The sequence below is a fragment of the Primulina huaijiensis genome, chromosome 7, assembly GCF_012295235.1.
Source record: "Primulina huaijiensis isolate GDHJ02 chromosome 7, ASM1229523v2, whole genome shotgun sequence".
Lineage (NCBI taxonomy): Eukaryota > Viridiplantae > Streptophyta > Magnoliopsida > Lamiales > Gesneriaceae > Primulina > Primulina huaijiensis.
This window is the reverse complement of record NC_133312.1, coordinates 18,476,545-18,490,450: the sequence shown is the minus strand read 5'-3', so window position 1 is coordinate 18,490,450 and position 13,906 is coordinate 18,476,545. Positions and strand designations below refer to the sequence as shown.

At 45.3% G+C, this 13,906-nt stretch overlaps 14 non-coding genes and 3 pseudogenes across 14 annotated transcripts; all 17 read right to left on the bottom strand.

Annotated features, from left to right (window-relative positions):
• Positions 1–414: 414 nt before the first annotated feature.
• LOC140981938 (5S ribosomal RNA) lies at positions 415–533 on the bottom strand. Its single transcript, XR_012176209.1, has one exon. It is a non-coding gene; the product is annotated as a 5S ribosomal RNA (ribosomal RNA).
• Positions 534–1,211: 678 nt separating this feature from the next.
• Positions 1,212–1,330, bottom strand: LOC140981930 (5S ribosomal RNA). The gene has a single exon (XR_012176202.1). It is a non-coding gene; the product is annotated as a 5S ribosomal RNA (ribosomal RNA).
• A 679-nt stretch (positions 1,331–2,009) lies between these two features.
• On the bottom strand, positions 2,010–2,128 carry LOC140981941 (5S ribosomal RNA; annotated as a pseudogene).
• A 676-nt stretch (positions 2,129–2,804) lies between these two features.
• LOC140981879 (5S ribosomal RNA) lies at positions 2,805–2,923 on the bottom strand. The gene has a single exon (XR_012176155.1). It is a non-coding gene; the product is annotated as a 5S ribosomal RNA (ribosomal RNA).
• A 641-nt stretch (positions 2,924–3,564) lies between these two features.
• Positions 3,565–3,686, bottom strand: LOC140981944 (5S ribosomal RNA; annotated as a pseudogene).
• A 677-nt stretch (positions 3,687–4,363) lies between these two features.
• LOC140981877 (5S ribosomal RNA) lies at positions 4,364–4,482 on the bottom strand. Its single transcript, XR_012176153.1, has one exon. It is a non-coding gene; the product is annotated as a 5S ribosomal RNA (ribosomal RNA).
• Positions 4,483–5,160: 678 nt separating this feature from the next.
• LOC140981887 (5S ribosomal RNA) lies at positions 5,161–5,279 on the bottom strand. Its single transcript, XR_012176162.1, has one exon. It is a non-coding gene; the product is annotated as a 5S ribosomal RNA (ribosomal RNA).
• A 302-nt stretch (positions 5,280–5,581) lies between these two features.
• LOC140981923 (5S ribosomal RNA) lies at positions 5,582–5,700 on the bottom strand. Its single transcript, XR_012176195.1, has one exon. It is a non-coding gene; the product is annotated as a 5S ribosomal RNA (ribosomal RNA).
• Positions 5,701–6,378: 678 nt separating this feature from the next.
• On the bottom strand, positions 6,379–6,497 carry LOC140981931 (5S ribosomal RNA). Its single transcript, XR_012176203.1, has one exon. It is a non-coding gene; the product is annotated as a 5S ribosomal RNA (ribosomal RNA).
• A 1,041-nt stretch (positions 6,498–7,538) lies between these two features.
• LOC140981927 (5S ribosomal RNA) lies at positions 7,539–7,657 on the bottom strand. The gene has a single exon (XR_012176199.1). It is a non-coding gene; the product is annotated as a 5S ribosomal RNA (ribosomal RNA).
• A 681-nt stretch (positions 7,658–8,338) lies between these two features.
• On the bottom strand, positions 8,339–8,459 carry LOC140981942 (5S ribosomal RNA; annotated as a pseudogene).
• Positions 8,460–9,136: 677 nt separating this feature from the next.
• Positions 9,137–9,257, bottom strand: LOC140981936 (5S ribosomal RNA). Its single transcript, XR_012176207.1, has one exon. It is a non-coding gene; the product is annotated as a 5S ribosomal RNA (ribosomal RNA).
• Positions 9,258–9,941: 684 nt separating this feature from the next.
• Positions 9,942–10,060, bottom strand: LOC140981875 (5S ribosomal RNA). Its single transcript, XR_012176151.1, has one exon. It is a non-coding gene; the product is annotated as a 5S ribosomal RNA (ribosomal RNA).
• A 684-nt stretch (positions 10,061–10,744) lies between these two features.
• Positions 10,745–10,863, bottom strand: LOC140981947 (5S ribosomal RNA). Its single transcript, XR_012176212.1, has one exon. It is a non-coding gene; the product is annotated as a 5S ribosomal RNA (ribosomal RNA).
• A 678-nt stretch (positions 10,864–11,541) lies between these two features.
• Positions 11,542–11,662, bottom strand: LOC140981899 (5S ribosomal RNA). Its single transcript, XR_012176173.1, has one exon. It is a non-coding gene; the product is annotated as a 5S ribosomal RNA (ribosomal RNA).
• A 683-nt stretch (positions 11,663–12,345) lies between these two features.
• LOC140981878 (5S ribosomal RNA) lies at positions 12,346–12,464 on the bottom strand. The gene has a single exon (XR_012176154.1). It is a non-coding gene; the product is annotated as a 5S ribosomal RNA (ribosomal RNA).
• A 733-nt stretch (positions 12,465–13,197) lies between these two features.
• On the bottom strand, positions 13,198–13,316 carry LOC140981929 (5S ribosomal RNA). Its single transcript, XR_012176201.1, has one exon. It is a non-coding gene; the product is annotated as a 5S ribosomal RNA (ribosomal RNA).
• Positions 13,317–13,906: the final 590 nt, after the last annotated feature.

Here is a 13,906-nt window from a genome sequence, read left to right as displayed (position 1 = left end):
AAAAATCGCTGAATGTTTCGAGAAAATATAATATAAAGAAAAAAATTAGGAGAAGAATAAGAAATTAGCGCAGCTAAAGCCGTTACTATGCCAGAGTTACGAGAAAATGGAACCAGAATCGAATTGCGACCTTCGTAGCCCGATTTCTCGGGGAAACAGAAGCTTAACGAAAGCGGAAAATCGCAAATTAGAGGGTCTTAGAGAAAGAATTCGGCTAAAATCTGGGCGGCTCATGGCGGAGTCATGCGTCTCGTCCGTTGGCCCGTCTACAATAAAATCAGCCTACGATTTTGTCCAAATCCAAAACGGCCCGAGCTACGTCAATTTCACATGTCTTATTCGGTCCCAATAGAGATGATTGGAGCCGAAAATCATCTGTAAAAAAAAGAATCAAAAAGAGAAAAAAACGAAAAGGGGGTGCACCAAGAGGACTTCCAAGGGGGTCACCCTTCCTAGTACTGCTCTCGCCCAAACAAGCTTAACTTCGGAGTTCTGATGGGATCCGGTGCATTAGTGCTGGTATGATCGCACCCGACATTGACTGGGCTGTTTATTCTTATATCCCTCGAGCACGTGTGGACCAGGAGGAGGGAGACAACACGCGGCATTGCTCTCGCCCCATCAGTAACCCGAAGTTAAGCGTGCCTGCGCGAGGGCAGCACTAGGATGGGTGACCTCCATGGGAAGTCCTCGTGTCGCGACCGTTTACGTGAATTATGACTAAAACTGTAGAAATAATTGTCTCCAGAGTAATCTGCACGCCCTTTCGTATAGAACCGGCATGCAACTACAAAAATCGCTGAATGTTTCGAGAGAATATAATATAAAGAAAAAAATTAGTAGAAGAATAAGAAATTAGGGAAGAAAAAGCCGTTACTGTGCCAGAGATACTAGAAAACAGAACTAGAATCGAATTGCGACCTTTGTAGGCTGATTTCTCGGGGAAACAGAAGCTTACCGAAAGCGGAAAAACGCAAATTAGAGTGTCTTAGAGAAGGAATTCGGCTAAAATCTGGCCGGCTCATGGCGAAGTCATGAGTCTCGTCCGTTGGCCCGTCTACAATAAAATTAGCCTACGATTTTGTCCAAATCCAAAACGGCCCGAGCTACTTCAATTTCACATATCTTATCCAGTCTCGATCGAGATCGAGATGATTGGAGCCGAAAATCATCTGTAAAAAACAAATTAAAAAAAGAAAAAAGACGAAAAGAGGGTGCAACACGAGGATTTCCCAGGAGGTTACCCATCCTAGCACTGCTCTCGCCCAAGCACGGTTCAATTCGGAGTTCTTATGGGATCCGGTGCATTAGTGCTGGTATGATCGCACCCGACATTGAGTGCGCTGTTTATTATTATATACCTCGAGCACGTGTGGACCAGGAGGAGGGAGACAACACGCGGCACTGCTCTCGCCCCATGAGAACCCCGAAGTTAAACGTGCCTGCACGAGGGCAGCACTAGGATGGGTGACCTCCCTGGGAAGTACTCGTCTTGCGACCTTTTACCTGAATTATAACTAAAACTTTAGAAATAATTGTCTCCGTAGTAATATGCTCGCCCTTTCGTATAGAACCGGCTCACAACTACAAATATCGCTGAATGTTTCGAGAAAATATAATATAAAGAAAAAAAATTAGTAGAAGAATAAGAAATTAGCGAAACTAAAGCCGTTACTATGCTAGAGATACGAGAAAATGGAACCAGAATCGAATTGCGACCTTCGTAGGCTGATTTCTCGGGGAAACAGAAGCTTACCGAAAGCGGAAAATCGCAAATTAGTGGGTCTTAGAGAAAGAATTCGGCTAAAATCTGGCCGGCTCATGGCGGAGTCATGAGTCTCGTCCGTTGGCCCGTCTACAATCAAATTAGCCTACGATTTTGTCCAAATCCAAAACGGCCCGAGCTACGTCAATTTCACATGTCTTATTCGGTCCCGATCGAGATCGAGATGATTGGAGGCGAAAATCATCAGTAAAAAAAGAATCAAAAAGAGAAAAAAACGAAAGGGGGGGGGCAACACGAGGACTTCCAAGGGGGTCACCATTCCTAGTACTGCTCTCGCCCAAGCAAGGTTAACTTCGGAGTTATGATGGGATCCGGTGCATTAGTGCTGGTATGATCGCACCCGACATTGAGTGGGCTGTTAATTCTTATATGCCTCGAGCACGTGTGGACCAGGAGGAGGGAGACAACACGCGGCATTGCTCTCGCCCCATCAGTAACCCGAAGTTAAGCGTGCCTGCGCGAGGGCAGGACTAGGATGGGTGACCTCCCTAGGAAGTCCTCGTGTCGCGACCGTTTACGTGAATTATGACTAAAACTGTAGAAATAATTGTCTCTGGAGTAATCTGTACGCTCTTTCGTTTAGAACCGGCTCACAACGACAAAAATCACTGATTGTTTCTAGAAAATATAATATAAAGAAAAAAATTAGTTCAAGAATAAGAAATTAGCGAAGCAAAAGCCGTTACTATACCAGAGATACGAGAAAATGGAACCAGAATTGAATTGCGACCTTCGTAGGCCGATTTCTCGGAGAAACAAAAGCTTACCGAAAGCGGAAAATTGCAAACTAGAGGGTTTTAGAGTAGGAATTCGGCTAAAATCTCGCCGACTCATGGCGGAATCTTGAGTCTCGTCCGTTGGCCTATCTACAATAATATTAGCCAACGATTTTGTCCAAATCCAAAACGGTCCGAGCTACGTCAATTTCACATGTCTTATCCGGTCTTGATCGAGATCGATATGATTGGAGCCGAAAATCATCTGTAAAAAAGAATCAAAACTAGAAAAAAACAAAAAACGGGTGCAACACGAGGAATTCCCGGGAGGTCACCCATCCTAGTACTGCTCTCGCCCAAACACGCTTGACTTCGGAGTTCTGATGGGATCCGGTGCATTAGTGTTGTTATGATCGCACCAGACATTGAGTGGGCTGTTTATTCTTTTATCCCTCGAGCACGTGTGGACCAGGAGGAGAGAGACAACGCGCGTCACTGCTCTCACCCCATAAGAATACCGAAGTTAAGCGTGTCTGCGCGAGGGCAGCACCAGGATGGGTGACCACCCTGGGAAGTCCACGTGTCGCGACCATTTACGTGAATTATGACTAAAACTGAAGAAATAATTGTCTCTTGAGTAACATGCACGCCTTTTCGTATAAAACCGGCTCACAACGACAAAAATAGCTGAATGTTTCGAGAAAATATAATATAAAGAAAAAAATTAGTAGAAGTATAGGAAATTTGCGAAGCAAAAGCCGTTACTATGCAAGAGATACGAGAAAATGAAACCAGAATCGAATTGCGACCTTTGTAGGCCGATTTCTCGGGGAAACAAAAGCTTACCGAAAGCAGAATATCGCAAATTAGAGTGTCTTAGAGAAGGAATTCGGCTAAAATCTCGCTCGTCTACAATCAAATCAGCCTACGATTTTGTCCAAATCCAAAACGGCCCGAGCTACTTCAATTTCACATGTCTTATCCGATCCCGATCGAAATCGAGATGATTGGAGCCGAAAATTATCTGTGAAAAAAGAATCAAAAATAGAAAAAAACGAAAAGAGGGTGCAACAATAGGACTCCCCAGGGGGTCGGTCTCCCATCCTAGTACTGCTCTCGCCCAAGCACGCTTAACTTCGAATTCTGATGGGATCCGTTGCATTAGTGCTGGTATGCTCGCACCCGACATTGAGTGGGCTGTTTATTCTTATATCCCTCGAGCAAGTGTGGACCAGGAGGTGGGAGACAACGCGCGGCACTGCTCTCGCCCCATCAGAACCCGAAGTTAAGCGTGCCTGCGTGAGGGCAGCACTAGGATGGGCGATCTCACTGGGAAGTCCATGTGTCTCGATTGTTTACGTGAATTATGACTAAAACTGTAGAAATAATTGTCTCCGGAGTAATCTGCACGCCCTTTCGTACAGAACCGGCTCACAACGACAAAAATAGCTGAATGTTTTGGGAAAATATATTATAAAGAAAAAAATTAGTAGAAGAAGAAGAAATCAGCAAAGCAAAAGCCGTTACTCTGCCAGAGATACGAGAAAATAGAACCAGAATCGAATTGCGACCTTCGTAGGCCGATTTTTCAGGGAAACAGAAGCTCACCGAAAGCGGAAAATTTCAAATTAGAGTGTCTTAGAGAAGAAATTCGGGTAAAATCTCACCGGCTTATTGCGTAGTAATGAGTCTCGTCCGTTGGCCCGTCTACAATCAAATTAGCCAACGATTTTGTCCAAATCCAAAACGGTCCAAGCTACGTCAATTTCACATGTCTTATCCAGTCCCAATCGAGATCGAGATTATTGGAGCCGAAAATCATCTGTAAAAAAAAGAATCAAAAAGAGAAAAAAAAGAAAAGGGGGTGCAACACGAGGACTTCCAAGGAGGTCACCCTTCCTAGTACTGCTCTCGCCCAAGCACGCTTAATTTCGGAGTTCTGATGGGATCCGGTGCATTAGTGCTGGTATGATCGCACCCGACATTGAGTGGGCCGTTTATCCTTATATCTCTCGAGCACGTGTGGACCAGGAGGAGACAGAAAACACGCGGCACTGCTCTCGCCCCATCAGAAGCCCGAAGTTAAGCGTGCCTGCTCGAGGGCAGCACTAGGATGGGTGACCTCCGTGGGAAGTCCTCGTGTCGCGACCGTTTACGTGAATTATGACTAAACTGTAGAAATAATTTTCTCTCGAGTAGTCTGCACACCCTTTCGTATAGAACCGGCTCACAACGACAAAAATCGCTGAATGTTTCGAGAAAATATATTATAAAGAAAAAAATTAGTAGAAGAATAAGAAATTAGCGAAGCTAAAGCCATTACTATGCCAGAGTTACGAGAAAATGGAACCAGAATCGAATTGCGACCTTCGTAGTCCGATTTCTCGGGGAAACAGAAGCTTACCGAAAGCGGAAAATCGCAAATTAGAGGGTCTTAGAGAAAGAATTCGGCTAAAATCTCGTCGGCTCATTGCGTAGTAATGAGTCTCGTCCGTTGGCCCGTCTACAATCAAATTAGCCTACGATTTTGTCCAAATCCAAAACGGCCCGAGCTACGACAATTTCACAGGTTTTATCTGGTCACGATCGAGATCAAGATGATTGGAGCCGAAAATCATCTGTAAAAAAAAGAATCAAAAATAAAAAAAAAAAGAAAAAGAGGTGCAACACGAGGACTTCCTAGGGGGTCACCCATCCTAGTACTGCTCTCGCCAAAGCACGCTTATCTCCGGAGTTCTGATGGGATCCGGTGCATTAGTGCTGGTATGATCGCACCCGACATTTAGAGGGTTGTTTACTCTTATATCCCACGAGCACGTGTGGACCAGGAGGAGGGAGACAACGCGCGGCACTGCTCTCGCCCCATAAGAACCCCGAAGTTAAACGTGCCTGCGCGAGGGCAGCACTAGGATGGGTGACCTCCCTGGAAAGTCCTCGTGTCGCGACCGTTTACGTGAATTAAGACTAAAACTGTAGAAATAATTGTCTCCGGAGTAATCTGCACGCCCTTTCGTATAGAACCGGCTAACAACGACAAAAATCGCTGAAGGTTTCGAGAAAAATAGAAAAAAACGAAAAGAGTTCGCAACACGAGGACTTCCCTGAGGGTCACCCATCCTAGTACTGCTCTCGCCCAAGCACGCTTAACTTCGGAGTTCTGATAGGATCCGGTGCAATAGTGCTGGTATGATCGCACCCCACTTTTAGAGGGCTGTTTATTCTTATATCCCTCGAGCACGTGTGGACAAGGAGGAGGGAGACAACGCGCGGCACTGCTCTCGCCCCATTAGAACCCGAAGTTAAGCGTGCCTGCGCGAGAATAGCACAAGGATGGGTGACCTCCCTGGGAAGTCCTCGTGTCGTGACCGTTTACGTGAATTATGACTAAAACTGTAGAAAAATTGTCTCCGGAGTAATCTGCAAGCCTTTCGTATAGAACCGGCTCACAACGACAAAAATCGCTGAATGTTTCGAAAGAATATAATATAAAGAAAAAAATTAGTAGAAGAATAAGAAATTAGCGAAGAAAAAAGCCATTACTATGCCAGAGATACGAGAAAATAGACACAGAATCGAATTGCGACCTTCGTAGGCCGATTTCTCGGGGAAACAGAAGCTTACCGAAAGTGGAAAATCGCAAATTAGAGGGTCTTAGAGAAAGAATTCGACTAAAATCTCGTTGGCTCATGGTGGAGTCATGAGTCTCGTCCGTTGGCCCGTCTACAATCAAATTAGCCAACGATTTTGTCCAAATCCAAAACGGCCCGAGCTACGTCAATTACACATGTCTTATCCGGTCCCGATCGAGATCGAGATGATTGGAGCTGAAAATCATCTGTAAAAAAAAAAGAATCAAAAATAGAAAAAAACGAAAAGAGGGTGCAACACGAGGACTTCCCAAGGGATCATCCATCCTAGTACTGCTCTCGCCCAATCACACTTAACTTCGGAGTTTTGATGGGATCCGGTGCATTAGTGCTGGTATGATCGCACCCGACATTTAGAGGGCTGTTTATTCTTATATCCCTCGAGCACGTGTGGACCAGGAGCAGGGAGACAACGCGCGGCACTGCTCTCGCCCCATCAGAACCCCGAAGTTAAGCGTGCCTGCGCGAGAGCAGCACTAGGATGGGTGACCTCTCTGGGAAGTCCTCGTGTCACGACCGTTTACGTGAATTATGACTAAAACTGTAGAAATAATTGTCTCCGAAGTAATTTGCACGCCCTTTCGTATAGAACCGGCTCACAACGACAAAAATCGCTGAATGTTTCGAGAAAATATAATATAAAGAAAAAAATTAGTAGAAGAATAGGAAATTAGCGAAGCTAAAGCCATTACTATGCCAGAGTTATGAGAAAATGGAACCAGAATCGAATTGCGACCTTCGTAGGCCGATTTCTCAGGGAAACAGAAGCTTACCGAAAGCGGAGAATCGCAAATTAGAGGGTCTTAGAGAAGGAATTCGGCTAAAATCTCGCTGGCTCATTGCATGGTAATGAGTCTCGTCCGTTGGCCCGTGTACAATCAAATTAGCCTACGATTTTGTCCAAATCCAAAAGGGCCCGAGCTACGTCAATTTCACATGTCTTATCCGGTCCCGATCGAGATCGAGATGATTGGAGCCGAAAATCATCTGTAAAAAAAAAAGAATCAAAAATAGAAAAAAACGAAAAGAGGGTGCAACACGAGGACTTCGCAGGGGATCACCCATCCTAGTACTGCTCTCGCCCAAGCACACTTAACTTCGGAGTTCTGATGGGATCCNGAGAAACAGAAGCTTACTGAAAGCGGAGAATCGCAAATTAGAGGGTCTTAGAGAAGGAATTCGGCTAAAATCTCGCCGGCTCATTGCGTAGGAATGAGTCTCGCCCGTTGGCCCGTCTACAATCAAATTAGCCTACGATTTTGTACAAATCCAAAACGGCCCGAGCTACATCAATTTCACATGTCTTATCCGGTCCCGATCGAGATCGAGATGATTGGAGCCAAAAATCATCTTTAAAAAAAAAAATCAAAAATAGAAAAAAACGAAAAGGAAGTGCAACACGAGGACTTCCCAGGGGGTCACCAATCCTAGTACTGCTCTCGCCTAAGCACGCTTAATTTCGGAGTTCTGATGGGATCCGGTGCATTAGTGCTGGTATGATCGCACCCGACATTTAGAGGACTGTTTATTCATATATCCCTCGAGCACGTGTGGACCAGGAGGAGAGAGACAACGCGCGGCACTGCTCTCGCCCCATCAGAACCCCGAAGTTAAGCGTGCCTGCGCGAGGGCAGCACTAGGATGGCTGACCACCCTTGGAAGTCCTCGTGTCGCGACCGTTTACGTGAATTATGTCTAAAACTGTAGAAATAATTGTCTCCGGAGTAATCTGCACGCCCTTTCGTATAGAACCGGTTCACAACGACAAAAATCGCTGAATGTTTCGAGAAAATATAATATAAAGAAAAAAATTAGTAGAATAATAAGAAATTAGCGAAGCTAAAGCCATTACTATGCCGGAGTTACGAGAAAATGGAACCAAAATCGAATTGCGACCTTCGTAGGCCGATTGCTCGTGGAAACAAAAGCTTACTGAAAGCGAAAAATCGCAAATTAGAGGGTCTTAGAGAAAGAATTCGGCTAAAATCTCGCCGGCTCATTGCGTAGTAATGAGTCTCGTCCGTTGGCCCGTCTCCAATCAAATTAGCCTACGATTTTGTCCAAATCGAAAACGGCCCGAGCTACGTCAATTTCACATGTCTTATCCGGTCCCGATCGAGATCGAGATGATTGGAGCCGAAAATCATCTGTAAAAAAAAAAAAGAATCAAAAATAGAAAAAAACGAAAAGGGGTGCAACACGAGGACTTCCCAGGGGGTCACCCATCCTAGTATTGCGCTCTCGCCCAAGCATGCTTAACTTCTGAGTTCTGATCTGATCCGGTGCATTAGTGCTGGTATGATCGCAACCGACATTTAGAGGGCTGTTTATTCTTATATCCCTCGAGCACGTGTGGACCAGGAGGAGGGAGACAACGCGCGGCACTGCTCTCGCCTCATCAGAACCCCGAAGTTATGCGTGCCTGCGCGAGGGCAGCACTAGGATGTGTGACCTCCCTGGGAAGTCCTCGTGTCGCGATCGTTTACGTGAATTATGACTAAAACTGTAGAAATAATTGTCTCCGGAGTAATCTGCACGCCCTTTCGTATAGAACCGGCTCACAACGACAAAAACCACTGAATGGTTCGAGAAAATATAAAATAAAGAAAAAAATTAGTAGAAGAATAAGAAATTAGTGAAGCTAAAGCCATTACTATGCCAGAGTTACGAGAAAATGGAACCAGAATCGAATTGCGACCTTCGTAGTCCGATTTCTCGAGGAAATAGAAGCTTACTGAAAGCGGAGAATCGCAAATTAGAGGTTCTTAGAGAAGGAATTCGGCTATTATCTCGCCGGCTCATTGCGTAGGAATGAGTCTCGGACGTTGGCCCGTCTACAATCAAATTAGCCTACGATTTTGTCCAAATCAAAAACGGCCCGAGCTACGTCAATTTCACATGTCTTATCCGGTCCAGATCGAGATCAAGATGATTGGAGCCGAAAATCATCTGTAAAAAAAAAAATCAAAAATAGAAAAAAACGAAAACAAGTGCAACACGAGGACTTCCCAGGGGGTCACCCATCCTTGTACTGCGCTCTCGCCCAAACACGCTTAACTTCGGAGTTCTGATGGGATCCGGTACATTAGTGCTGGTATGATCGCACCCGACATTTAGAGGGCTGTTTATTCATATATCCCTCGAGCACGAGTGGACCAGGAGGAGGGAGAGAACGCGCGGCACTGCTCTCGCCCCATCAGAACCCCGAAGTTAAGCGTGCCTGCGCGAGGGCAGCACTAGGATGGGTGACCTCCCTGGGAAGTCCTCTTGTCGCGACCGTTTACGTGAATTATGACTAAAACTGTAGAAATAATTGTCTCCGGAGTAATCTGCACGCCCTTTCGTATAGAACCGGCTCACAACGACAAAAATCGCTGAATGTTTCGAGAAAATATATTATAAAGAAAAAAATTAGTAGAAGAATAAGAAATTAGCGAAGCTAAAGCCATTACTATGCCAGAGTTACGAGAAAATGGAACCAGAATCGAATTGCGACCTTCGTAGTCCGATTTCTCGAGGAAATAGAAGCTTACCGAAAGCGGAAAATCGCAAATTAGAGGGTCTTAGAGAAGGAATTCGGCTAAAATCTCGTCGGCTCATTGCATAGTAATGAGTCTCGTCCGTTGGCCCGTCTACAATCAAATTAGCCTACGATTTTGTCCAAATCCAAAACGGCCCGAGCTACGTCAATTTCACATGTCTTATCCGGTCCCGATCGAGATCGAGATGATTGGAGCAAAAAATCATCTGTAAAAAAGAAAAAAAGAATCAAAAATAGAAAAAAACGAAAAAAGGGTGCAACACGAGGACTTCCCAGGGGGTCACCCATCCTAGTACTGCTCTCGCCCAAGCACGCTTAACTTCGGAGTTCTGATGGGATCCGGTGCATTAGTGCTGGTATGATCGCACCCGACAATTATTGGGCTGTTTATTCATATATCCCTCGAGCACGTGTGGACCAGGAGGAGAGAGACAACGCGCGGCACTGCTCTCGCCCCATCAGAACCCCGAAGTTAAGCGTGCATGCGCGAGGGCAGCACTAGGATGGGTGACCTCCCTGGGAAGTCCTCGTGTCGCGACCGTTTACGTGAATTATGACTAAAACTGTAGAAATAATTGTCTCCGGAGTAATCTGCACGCCCTTTCGTATAGAACCGGATCACAACGACAAAAATCGCCGAATGTTTCGAGAAAATATAATATAAAGAAAAAAATTAGTAGAAGAATAAGAAATTAGCGAAGCTAAAGCCATTGCTATGCCAGAGTTACGAGAAAATGGAACCAGAATCGAATTGCGACCTTCGTAGTCCGATTTCTCGGGCAAACAGAAGCTTACCGAAAGCGGAAAATCGCAAATTAGAGGGTCTTAGAGAAGGAATTCGGCTAAAATCTCGCCGGCTCATTGCATAGTAATGAGTCTCGTCCGTTGGCCCGTCTACAATCAAATTAGCCTACGATTTTGTCCAAATCCAAAACGGCCCGAGCTACGTCAATTTCACATGTCTTATCCGGTCCCGATCGAGATCGAGATGATTGGAGCAAAAAATCATCTGTAAAAAAGAAAAAAAGAATCAAAAATAGAAAAAAACGAAAAAAGGGTGCAACACGAGGACTTCCCAGGGGGTCACCCATCCTAGTACTGCTCTCGCCCAAGCACGCTTAACTTCGGAGTTCTGATGGGATCCGGTGCATTAGTGCTGGTATGATCGCACCCGACAATTATTGGGCTGTTTATTCATATATCCCTCGAGCACGTGTGGACCAGGAGGAGAGAGACAACGCGCGGCACTGCTCTCGCCCCATCAGAACCCCGAAGTTAAGCGTGCATGCGCGAGGGCAGCACTAGGATGGGTGACCTCCCTGGGAAGTCCTCGTGTCGCGACCGTTTACGTGAATTATGACTAAAACTGTAGAAATAATTGTCTCCGGAGTAATCTGCACGCCCTTTCGTATAGAACCGGATCACAACGACAAAAATCGCCGAATGTTTCGAGAAAATATAATATAAAGAAAAAAATTAGTAGAAGAATAAGAAATTAGCGAAGCTAAAGCCATTGCTATGCCAGAGTTACGAGAAAATGGAACCAGAATCGAATTGCGACCTTCGTAGTCCGATTTCTCGGGCAAACAGAAGCTTACCGAAAGCGGAAAATCGCAAATTAGAGGGTCTTAGAGAAGGAATTTGGACTAAAATCTCGCTGGCTCATTGCGTAGTAATGAGTCTCGTACGTTGGCCCGTCTACAATCAAATTAGCCTACGATTTTGTCCAAATCAAAAACGACCCGAGCTACGTCAATTTCACATGTCTTATCCGGTCCCGATCGAGATCGAGATGATTGGAGCCGAAAATCATCTGTAAAAAAAAAAATCAAAAATAGAAAAAAACGAAAATGGGTGCAACACGAGGACTTCCCAAGGGGTCACCCATCCTAGTACTGCGCTCTCGCCCAAGCACGCTTAACTTCGGAGTTCTGATTGGATCCGGTACATTAGTGCTGGTATGATCGCACCCGACATTTAGAGGGCTGTTTATTCATATATCCCTCGAGCACGAGTGGACCAAGAGGAGGGAGAGAACGCGCGGCACTGCTCTCGCCCCATCAGAACCCCAAAGTTAAGCGTGCCTGCGCGAGGGCAGCACTAGGATGGGTGACCTCCCTGGGAAGTCCTCGTGTCGCGACCGTTTACGTGAATTATGACTAAAACTGTAGAAATAATTGTCTCCGGAGTAATCTGCACGCCCTTTCGTATAGAACCGGCTCACAACGACAAAAATCGCTGAATGTTTCGAGAAAATATATTATAAAGAAAAAAATTAGTAGAAGAATAAGAAATTAGCGAAGCTAATGCCATTGCTATGCCAGAGTTACGAGAAAATGGCACCAGAATCGAATTGCGACCTTCGTAGGCCGATTTCTCGGGGAAACAGAAGCTTACCGAAAGCGGAAAATCGCAAATTAGAGGGTCTTCGAGAAGGAATTCGGCTAAAATCTCGTCGGCTCATTGCATTGTAATGAGTCTCGTACGTTGGCCCGTCTACAATCAAATTAGCCTATGATTTTGTACAAATCCAAAACGGCCCGAGCTACGTCAATTTCACATGTCTTATCCGTTCTCGATCGAGATCGAGATGATTGGAGCAAAAAATCATCTGTAAAAAAGAAAAAAAAATCAAAAATAGAAAAAAACGAAAAAAGGATGCAACAAGAGGACTTCCCAGGGGGTCACCCATCCTAGTACTGCTCTCGCCCAAGCATGCTTAACTTCGGAGTTCTGATGGGATCCGGTGCATTCGTGTTGGTATGATCGCACCCGACATTTAGAGGGCTGTTTATTCATATATCCCTCGAGCACGTGTGGACCAGGAGGAGAGAGACAACGCGCGGCACTGCTCTCGCCCCATCAGAACCCCGAAGTTAAGCGTGCCTGCGCGAGGGCAGCACTAGGATGGGTGTCCTCCCTGGGAAGTCCTCGTGTCGCGACCGTTTACGTGAATTATGACTAAAACTGTAGAAATAATTGTCTCCGGAGTAATCTGTACGACCTTTCGTATAGAACCGGCTCACAACGACAAAAATCGCTGAAGGTTTCGAGAAAAATATAATATAAAGAAAAAAAATAGTAGAAGAATAAGAAATTAGCGAAGCTAAAGCCATTACTATGCCAGAGTTACGAGAAAATAGACACAGAATCGAATTGTGACCTTCGTAGGCCGATTTCTCGGGGAAACAAAAGCTTACCGAAAGTGGAAAATCGCAAATTAGAGGGTCTTAGAGAAGGAATTCNTTTACCGAAAGTGGAAAATTGCAAATTAGAGGGTCTTAGAGAAGGAATTCGACTAAAATCTCGTTGGCTCATGGTGGAGTCATGAGTCTCGTCCGTTGGCCCGTCTACAATCAAATTAGCCAACGATTTTGTCCAAATCCAAAACGGCCCGAGCTACGTCAATTTCACATGTCTTATCCGGTCCCGATCGAGATCGAGATGGTTGGAGCTGAAAATCATCTGTAAAAAAAAAAAGAATCAAAAATAGAAAAAAACGAAAAGAGGGTGCAACACGAGGACTTCCCAGGGGATCATCCATCCTAGTACTGCTCTCGCCCAATCACACTTAACTTCGGAGTTTTGATGGGATCCGGTGCATTAGTGCTGGTATGATCGCACCCGACATTTAGAGGGCTGTTTATTCTTATATCCCTCGAGCACGTGTGGACCAGGAGCAGGAAGACAACGCGCGGCACTGCTCTCGCCCCATCAGAACCCCGAAGTTAAGCGTGCCTGCGCGAGAGCAGCACTAGGATGGGTGACCTCTCTGGGAAGTCCTCGTGTCACGACCGTTTACGTGAATTATGACTAAAACTGTAGAAATAATTGTCTCCGAAGTAATTTGCAGGCCCTTTCGTATAGAACCGGCTCACAACGACAAAAATCGCTGAATGTTTCGAGAAAATATAATATAAAGAAAAAAATTAGTAGAAGAATAGGAAATTAGCGAAGCTAAAGCCATTACTATGCCAGAGTTACGAGAAAATGGAACCAGAATCGAATTGCGACCTTCGTAGGCCGATTTCTCAGGGAAACAGAAACTTACCGAAAGCGGAGAATCGCAAATTAGAGGGTCTTAGAGAAGTAATTCGGCTAAAATCTCGCTGGCTCATTATATGGTACTGAGTCTCGTCCGTTGGCCCGTGTACAATCAAATTAGCCTATAATTTTGTCCAAATCCAAAAGGGCCCGAGCTACGTCAATTTCACAT